Raw genomic sequence first — 10,144 nt, forward strand, 5'->3', positions numbered from 1 at the left:
AACTTGCCCAAGGTCACACAACTGATAAGCTGTAGAGATGGGACATAAGCCCAGGTAATCTAACTACAGAGCCCAGACTTTTAACCAATGTACTGCACTGCCTCTCCTAAGATGAGGCTGAAAATTGACTGACAATGGCACAGAGCCATACTTTATTTGGAATATTTTCATTTTTAAGAGTGCAGAAAGAAAAGGTCACTTGGCCTCCTCACTCCCTTCTTCTCCTGATCACTTAGCACAGAAGGTGCCCTGTGGACGTAAGGATGAGCAGATCTGGATCCTGACCTGAAGGTGCTCAAGATCTGATGGACTTGTGGTCTGAAGAAGCTCTGAAGCTTGTGGTGGAGAACCTTGGCCTGAGGGTTCCCCTCTCACCAGTTCTTTCAGATCAGCTGGCAACCCTCCTCTCCCTGGCCACCCTATTCCGCAAGGGCTACCAGACTGGAGATCTGGGTACCACAGCTGGCGTCTCTGAGTGAATGGTGCCAACATAATGCCTGACAAGCAGTTGGAACTCAACTGATGCTTGTTGAACTAAACTATGTCAAATTATAGAACATTTAGAGAGACTCTGAGGATAGGATCATTCTTTCAACCATCAACCTCCATTATGAGGTGAAAAACAAAACTTTTTCTCTCCTAAGTACAAACAGTTCACAGTTATTAGGGGGAACAATTACAATCTCTTTGAGCCTGCTTCTTTCTTTCTACATGAAAAACAACAATTTAAACAAGAAACATGCATATTAGGAACTCCACCAACAAAGCAACATGGGTGAAAGAAGTCAAATAATTCCATTTTTCTATTTGATAGTAATTTTGCTTGTGTGTAACTGAAAGATTTGTTGAAAGAAGAATATCTAAAATTAGCTTCCTCTCTGCAGGTATCATATTACCTTTGCCCTCATCACTGATAAGCATTCCCTGAGGGTGGAGGAAAACAGGTTTCCAACCCGGTTCCCAGGGGGCGGGGGGGTGGGTGGGAGGGGGGTGATCAATCATAGATGAGAAATACATAAAAGCCAATTAATTCAGTTTACTTAACCTAAGAAACCTTCATCCTTCCTGTTTTTTCCATGTAAGGATAAACTTCAGAGACAAGCAGGGGCAAAGGATACGGGCCAAGTAAGCAGCTACCATATGCTAAGCACTGTGTTAAGCACTTTCCATATATAGTCCATTTAAACCTGACAACTACCCTTCGGAGGAAACATTACCTCAGATTTATAGATAGCAAAGGGATAGCCACCAGTGAAAACTGAGGCTCACAGAGCTTAGATATATTGCCGAAGGTCACAGAGATGGAATGTCCACTTTTTTTACTTTTATTTGCATTTATTTTTTGTGGCATTTATTCCCAGGCCATAAGTTTTTGTTTCTTCAGTTTCTTCTAGCATATCTTTTTCTTCTGTGCAACGTCCTCTTCTGGTTTAGGAACAAACTTCTTTTTCTGTAAGGATCATCTCAATGTGGCAGAGAGAGCTCATGTATGGGTTGATCCAACCATGATCTCTGTAAGTCCAGTGCCGCATCTTGGCGGCTTTGTTCACCTGGATGTGCTCAATGACCAGAGAATCTACGTCTAAGCCCTTAAGTTCAGCATTACTCTCTGCATTTTTGAGCATGTGCAGTAAAAATTCAGCACTCTTTTTGGGTCACCGACCCTGCGTCCAGCCCCACTGTTTGGCCTGGGCACACCTACCAGCTCCACCATTGTAACGACGGAATGGCACACATTGCTTCTTTGAAGTGACATCCTTCACATACTTGGTGGCTTTTTGGATATGCATACCCTTAATGGCCTGGGCAGTTTCACGAGTGTTCTTAAAGTGAACATGAAGATTTGAACATCTTGACTTCCATGGTTTTGTGGGGTTTTCTGGGTCAGGTGAATAGTGAACCATTTTTAGAGGTCACCTCAGGCTGCTGTCCCTTAAAAGGGAAAGTCCACTTTTAATCAAATTCTAGACTGTCCACGGCAGAAACAGACCTTTTTTTCCCCTCGTTTCACATTTTGCCACCTCACTCATTGGCCCTGCCTAATTTAAGGTCTGTTCATTTCTGTGGCTTCAAGTAATTAGACAGTTGTTCAAGCAACTGAATCCAAGAGAACCACATTCAATCAGCATTTCCCAGGATCCACATTTGGGGGATACAGGCATAAAGCTCCCAGCAACTTTTCAGCAGACACTATCCATATGTCTGGATTATTTTCTGTCTTATGAATGGACAAATGTGGTTACCAAGACTACACTGTATTATAAAATAGGGACCACCTAAATCCTCTAATTCTCACTGACTTTAATAAAGGCACCTCGGCCAGAGGTTATTGGACTGTGGGAGGACACTTGAGAAAAAAAAAGGAAAAATTCAGTCATGCTAGTGTCAGGCAAGAATTGAACCAAAAGTACCAGGCATGAGTGAGGGTTATATGTGCCACATTATGACAATGGCAAATGGATGAAGTCTAACGTTCATCCACCTTGAGCTAAAAGCCTCCCAGAAATGAGAGAGAGAGAGAGAGAGAGAGAGAGAGAAACAGAGAGACAAGATGAATGAATGAATGAAATTTGTTATGGATGAACTAGACTTTCCTGATCCTTTTTAATGTTATGAGATGGAAATTGTCAAGGGGTCTCCTAAATTAGAAAGGCAGCTTTTTTTTGGTACCAATCACTGAGTCCTCAGTATATAAGCACTTCCTAAATATCTGATCCCCAGTTCTGCTTGACACCTGGCTTCCTTTTGTTTATCCTAAGAACACTTGGATGACAGTACCAAAGGATGACAGACCAGAATCCCACTTATCACAGCTAAGGAGTAATTGAGTTCTGTGGTATTTACCTTGCAGACATCGCAAGCACTTGTCTCCTTTTCTCCATGCCCATGGCCACCATGGTTCAGGCCACCATCACCATCATCTGAACGGTTATAATCTCTTTAAATGGTTGCTCTCCTCCGAACTTACCCCCCATTAACCCAGCCATCCACATGCAGCCAGAATGACAGCGCTCCAAACAAAAATGCTCACTAAGTCACTTCCCTACGTAAAACCCTCCAGTGGCTCCCTTTGCCCCAGGATAAAAAAATGAAGATAACAGCCAACAACAAGTGGGTGCATAAAGTGCCAGGTACTCCACGACTTAATTCAGTTCTTGCAGCAACTTTATGAGAGAGATACAACCTTCGTTACCATTACTTATTGAGGCTAAGTGACTTGACCAAGGCCCCACAGCTAGAAAATGGCAGAACCATGACTCATACCTGGGACTGTCTGACCTCAGAGCACATACTTTAATCACAATGTTATCGGTGTGATGGCATGCAGGTTCTGTGACCTGGCCTGCCCGCCACTCCAGCCTTATCTCTTCATAAGACCCTCTTTGCTCTTTATGCTTCAGCTCTTTGAGACACTTGCAGGTCCTTGACCTTGACACTCTGTTTCATGCGTGTCTTTGATTGTTTGGGCACATGGATCCCTCTTCTATAATGCCTTCTCCCCTTTGTCTATCTTGTGGTATGTCTCATCTTTCAAGATTCAGCTCAAGTATTAACTCTTCCTTGAACCTTTTCTGGACCCCTCCTCTCCTTTTCTACTAGAATTGACCACTCCCCTTCCTTGTGCATCACTGTACCTTAGTTATGCTTCCATTCTAGCAACCACAATGCTTTCGTACCCTTACATAGATAAGTATGACTCTCTCCTCTTACACTTCTGGGAATTCCTTAAATGCTGGGACTGAATCTTACTAATCCATTTTACCCACAGTATCTAACAGAGTGCTAGGCATATTGAAAGTTCACTGTAAATATTGTTGAATGAATAAAAATATTTGCACATGAAATATGATGCTTGGTCAAAACTCACCATGCCACTATATTGTGAGATTTATGTTAATTTTACTTACAGCGTCAATGCCATTAGTAATTTTTTTCTTTACCTAACGACTGTATATGAAACTTTGAAGAGGTACATGCAGCTTTAGGGTAACTAAAACTAGAGCAGTGGATAGGGGTGGAGAGAAGACACTGTAGCTGACCTGCCACACCTGTTTTCACCTGGGAAAGTATTCAGTGACAACAATGAGCTATCACCATACAAGCCAAATTTGGTATGGGAGTTATGTACATATCTACCTTAGCAGTGCAAATATGGATGATTCACATTTGAACCACAATGCACACATTTTATTGTGCGCAGTAAACTAAACTGACAAGAATAAAATTAATCTAAACATTTAATTTAGAAGCAAGAACAACAATAATGGAAAACCATGACCAACTCAGGGCAGTACAAACAATGCTGTGATAACAAAGCATCCTTGCCCCAAATTCCAGAAATTCCAACTCTACATGTGTGCATATGCAGTATTGTAAACAGTAAACCTGGCTTCTTGATTACTGGCAGCCAAATGGAATTCCTAACTGATACATTCTGGTCCTACCTCAAAGCTATATACATCCCCAACATTCCCACCTACCCTTGAATCTCATCTCAAGGGAAACCTCCTTGAGAAAGCCTTCCCTGATTTCAGAGGACAGTCTGTATACACCCTCAAAGACCTTTATTTCTTTCCTTTAGAAAGCTTATCTTAGGGACTTCCCTGGTGGTGCAGTGGTTGAGAATCTGCCTTCCAACTCAGGGGACGCGGGTCTTGATCTCTGGTCAGGGAACTAGATCCCACATGCATGCCGCAACTAAGAGTTTGCATGCCACTAAGCAGGCCGTGAGCCGCAACTAAGACCTGGCGCAATCAAAATAAATAAATAAAATAAAAATGAAAAAAAGAAGGAAAGCTTAAAAAAAAAAAAGAAAGCTTATCTTAGTTTGTAATTACATATTCAATACTCAGTTATTTTACTAATGGTGGCCTCCCCAAAGCATCTGTAAACTCCAGGAGATCAGAGACCTTGCCTGGTTTTATTCATCATTTTTCTCCCAGTGATTGGTACATAGCCAGGCATTCTGCAAACATTTTGAATGAACGAATGAATGATGAATGAGTCCTTCACGTCTTACTTACTCATTATTGCCTTGTTCTAAGAATTATACCCGATTCCTTACCAGTCTCAAGCTGGTACTCAGTGCATCCCTCTTCATTATTCCCCTACCCTACCACAAGGCTCAGTCCTTATTTTCCAATCCTCTCCTCTCCCAATCCTTCATTTAAAAAGGCTCTTAGAAGTGGCAGCTTCTAACCAACCTGAACTTCCTGAACTGTGTGGGATGCAGGTCAAGGTCATGCAACATGAAAAAATGAACACAGCAAAGGAAAATGTAGTGACTGGAGTAGCTATTAGGTTATTTTAAACAGTCTACACAACTCCTAAAAAACCCTATTAATTCAGGAAAAATAATTTAAACCACTTCTATTTTATCACATAGACTAAAGTGGGTTAATTTGCTGATTTTTTCCCCCACTTCTCAGTATGTTTTTGCCTTGCATAGAAAAAGTCTTGGAAAGTAGTTGATTGTGTTGGTTGATGGCAAGAAGTAAGCTGCATGTGTGGTCTGCTAGCCAAATTATCTAGAGGTTGTTCCTAAATGACAGGGCCCCACTTCCAGGATTCTTCTCCTCTTAAGGGTCTTGGTCTGCTCCTCTCTTTCTAATCCCCTGATCCCCTCTAACTCCTTCTTCTATATCTTCCCCTCCCGCCTTGTCTACCACAAAGGTATGTCACTGAGCCCCTTCACAAATATAAAACATCCACCCTATGAGATTCCTACTGATGAAAAATCCTATTCCTGTTACTTTGCTGGTCCTAGGTGAAGGCAGCAGAGAAAATGGGAAGTGTGACTGGCAAAGTTCTGCTTTCAGGAATAGGAACTAGTGAAGTGTTAATTTCTGGAAATCTAGAACACTTTAGGAAATTTCCTTCATTAATTTTCCTCAGTACCAGACTCTTCTTAAACTGCATTTGCAAAGTCCAGTTTAAGGGAAAGAACAGGTAGTACAGAATTCATCAGGGGCTCTTTCCCAAAGCTCCTTTCTTTAAATCTCTGGGAGAGTTAAGACAAGTAAAAGAAATGTCCTCTCGGGAGTGGGCTCCCTACCCCAAGGGCCACCCAGGTGAAAGACTTTTGAAGAGAGCAGGGGTGGGACCAGCGAGTAACCCAGGAGATTAAGGGATGCAGCCAGTGGCAGTGACGTCATTTTCTTTTGGTACTTTCATTAGGCAGGAGGTGAGATAACGAATCAAAGGGAGGGGACAGAAGAAGTAGAGTTGAAAAAGATATGGGTAAAAAACAAGGAAGGTATAAATAGACACAAATACAAGTATAGGAATATCTCTAAAAGTTAAACTTGCATTGTTTGATTTTTTAAAAAATCATCTATTTAAACTATAATTTATTGATTAAAAAATAATAAAAGATTCTATCAAACTGGTACTTCTTTTTTCTCCCCAAGGAATATAGCGGCTGGTGATAAAGCCCTGGGACTGACACCTTAGTTTGGTGTCACTGAGACAAGGTCCCCAAGGCAGCTGGAGGCTTGGGCCAAGGATTCTGCTAGGGGACTCATGGCCCAGAAGGATGGGTGCTGACGCTGTAGCCTTCCATATGCACACACATTAGAAAACTGCCCGTTCTCTCATTAACACACGGAAAGGGAATACTTTCTGATTGTGTCACGGGCAGAAACAAGGCGGAGGCGCAAGACGCTACCCAGAAGCCGCGTCTTCGTGCGCACTCCCGTTCATCCGCGAGGGCGACCCACTGCCCCTTCTGAGGACCGGTGAGCCCTTGGTCCGGTAAGGTGGACCCTGACTTCCCCCACGCCCCACGCCCAGTGTCCCGAGGCCTGAGCTGCTCCAGCGTGCGCCCTTCGCTTAGCCCCCAGCCCGCGGCCCCCAGCCCCGTCACTGCCCCTCCCCTACTGGGCCCTTTCTGACCGCCCTCGCGGCCGGTGGTCCAGGTTACCTGGCGCCCCGGCCCGGGCTGCCTCACCGCGGGCAGCGCTGGCCCGTCGGCCGTGGGTTTCCACAAGGCGCGCTCAAGACGGCGCGCGGGGTCAGCTCCCGAAGCCAAGGTCACGGTCTCGGAGAGGCCCTCGTCCTCGGATATGTCCAAAGCAGCCCCCGCAGACCCTCTGGGCTGCAGCCGCTGCCCCGGCCTCGGAGCTCCGCCCCTCTCCCGCTCCCGCCCCCTCGGGGTCCCCGACTGCCGAGTACAGCTCCCCTCGGAGCCGCTCGCGGGCTGCTCTTCAGCCCTCCACCCCGGGCAGCTCCGTTTCCCTCACCGGCTTCCCAGGTCGTGCTGAGCTGACTCCGCTGGAGCCAGGAGCCGAGGGCCACGCGTCGGGTCTGGTTCTCGGGGCGGCGGGCCCCGCGCTCGCGTCCTCTCCTGTTCTTTCCGGTGCCGCGCTGGGAGGTCCCGGACCCCAGATCCTGCTCCGGAGGTTGGAGAGACCCCCACTTTCCTCCTCCTCCTTGGAGATGGAAAGAGGCTTAAGAGGTTGGGGGCCTACGACTCCTCCAACGTTCTCTGTGCTCAGTGCTAAGAGTGGGAAACTTTTTTTTCCCCGATAAAAGGCCAGAAAGTCACCGTAAAATAAATACAAATCGCGTACCAAAATTCTTACTCATTCTGCAAGACTCAGGTCAGGTGCTGCCTACGTTGCGAGATCTCCTCGGTGCTTGCAAACAGCTCCCTCCTTCCACTCTCTTGTGCGAAAGGGCGCTTCGGCCCTCCCTGGTTAGAGGCAGACACCTGTTGCGTGTCATTTCCTCTGCCCGACCTGACCGTGCTCTCCTTGAAGACCGCGACTCGGCCTGCCCTGCTCATCCCTGTACTCAGTCCCTGGCACGGCACCTGCCACCTATCAGGGGATCGAATCCTTTATGAATAAGTGGAAAATTGATTTCTTTTGTAAACAGCCAGTTATTTCTTTTTATCCTCAAATAACACATACTCCTTTGGGTGAGCAATTTGCTAGTCTCTATAAAGAGCCACAAAAGTTGTTATCCTCTTTGATGCATTAATTCCATTCTTGGAGAAATTTCCAGAACAAAATAATACTTATGTGCAGATGTTTGTAGCAGGATCTTTTATTACAGAAAACAATAAAAAAACCACAAAAAGCAAAGAAACAAAATCAAACTGTCAACAATAGGAAACTGGTAAAATAAATTATGGTAGGGTAACTTAATGAGATATTATACAATCATTAAAATGAGAAACATCAAGGCAGGAGTGCCTCAAGATGTTTTTAGAACAAGGAGGGAGTATTTATTTACTTATAAAGCAAAAAAAAAAAAAAAAAAAGGAAAATATGAAGCAATGTGATAAAGTGTTTACAAAATAATATTAAGCCAAAAGAGTAAGAAATTGCATAGTTACCATGCTTAACAACTTCAAGTGAAAAAGCAGATTTCTTCTCAGTAAAATGGGGTTAACACCTACCTTAAGGGGTTCTTGGAGCATTAAATAAGTTATTGGAGAAAAGTGCCTGATACCTAATGGGAACTCAGCAAAAAGTTTCCATTTTCCTACTACAGAAGAACAGATACATCTTGAATCACAAATACATCCTCATCCTAGCCCAGTTCTGCTGACCTCCTTCTCTTCAAATGTAGGGTAAGAGAAGGAGTTGAACAAATGTTGAAGCACCAGGTTAAAGTGAAGGGGAGAATCTAGTTAATAAGAATAAATGCCTAGTCCTCCCTCAGGCCCAAATGCCCAGCAATACAAGTTCACAGTGGGGGATTTGGCTCAGCAGCCGTCCATATCAAAATATCTTAGAGATTTTAGTTGGCTACCAGCACAGCCTGGTCAGTGCCCAAAGGCTGAATTAATTCAGCCCAAAAGCTGAATGACACTGCAATCTTAGCCTGAATTTATATTCTTCAATCATCAACTTACAACTGGAGCAAAATATTCAAATGTCTTTAAGAAAACATCACTCTGAAGAGCTATTGTTACTTCCACTTTGAAGATGAAGAAACTGGTTAAGGTGTATAGGATTGGGCAGCTAGAAAATGGCAGAACAATGACCTGAATCTGATCAGGTTGACCACTGCCAAGCTGCTTTGCCAGTGGGTCCCAGTGTGTACATCTCCCACTAGAAGTATAGGCAGTGCTTTTGAGTGGTACACAGACAATGTTAAATAACAGTGGATCACATGGTGAAAAAAGTTATGCTTTCTTCAATTCTCTTGAACCTATGAATGTTAAGAAAGAAGTATCATTTCTGTGGTGCTTTGTCTTCACACCTCTCAACACTTGCTAATCTCCTGTTCTAACAAAGCGAGAGCCTGCCTCAGGAGCAGCACTCTTGCCAGGCAACAGTTCCTGAGTAGAATTTAACATCATCACTTTCTCTTCCTTCTGATATTATTCCTTATGCTGTTAATTTGTAATTGGTGTGAGGTTTTCACTTACAAGGTGATGTAGTTTCCATTTAAGGCAAAATTACTTGGCTAAGAAAATTGGGTAATTTGAAAGGGAGATGTTAAGGAGCTAATAGGACCAGTGATACTTAGATATGGTAAAAAAGACAAAATGTGGAGGTGGTACACAGGTGTTTGATGTTTGGGAAATACTGCCCTACACTCTGTTATGATCAGTGGGTGCAAGGTATGGTGAGGTGGGTTTCAGTTCAAAATGAATGAGAACTTTCTGACAATCAGAGCTGTCTAGGAAGATGAAAAAGGGCTGCCTTGGGGGTGTTAACCACATTTCCCTCACTCTGGGGTTGAAGCAGAGGTTAGATGCCTGTTTGTCATGAATGATGCCATGAGAGGTCAAACACCAGATAGTCTAGAAGCTTTATAGTTCCTGCGAACCAGAATCTGAGATTTTTGAAAGCAGAGCTTCCCAGGGATCTGACCACCTCAAAGACTGGATTTTGGAGTAAGTTACATTAACTTCCTTTGAGGACAAATCCCAAAGAAGAGTTCCAAGTGAGCTTTGAGCAATAGCTGCACCACTGTGCCAACTGTATAATTTATGGAGCACTTGAAAATGTTAGGATGCTTGTTTACAATTCAATTATCTACTCTCTAATTACACTTTCTTTTGGGTAGCCTGTATTCATAACCATCCCCAAGGGCCAAGAGTATGGAGTTGCTCCTTCCTTCCACACATCAGCATCTCCCAGCTCCAGGCTTTTGTGGTATCTGCTTACCCCAAAGCAGCTGCTTC

At 44.0% G+C, this 10,144-nt stretch overlaps 1 pseudogene; it reads right to left on the reverse strand.

The window, feature by feature from the left end:
* Positions 1 to 1,351: 1,351 nt before the first annotated feature.
* On the reverse strand, positions 1,352 to 1,904 carry LOC137224502 (large ribosomal subunit protein uL22-like; annotated as a pseudogene).
* Positions 1,905 to 10,144: the final 8,240 nt, after the last annotated feature.

The sequence above is a fragment of the Pseudorca crassidens genome, chromosome 5 (genome assembly GCF_039906515.1).
Source record: "Pseudorca crassidens isolate mPseCra1 chromosome 5, mPseCra1.hap1, whole genome shotgun sequence".
NCBI classification, from domain to species: Eukaryota; Metazoa; Chordata; class Mammalia; order Artiodactyla; family Delphinidae; genus Pseudorca; species Pseudorca crassidens.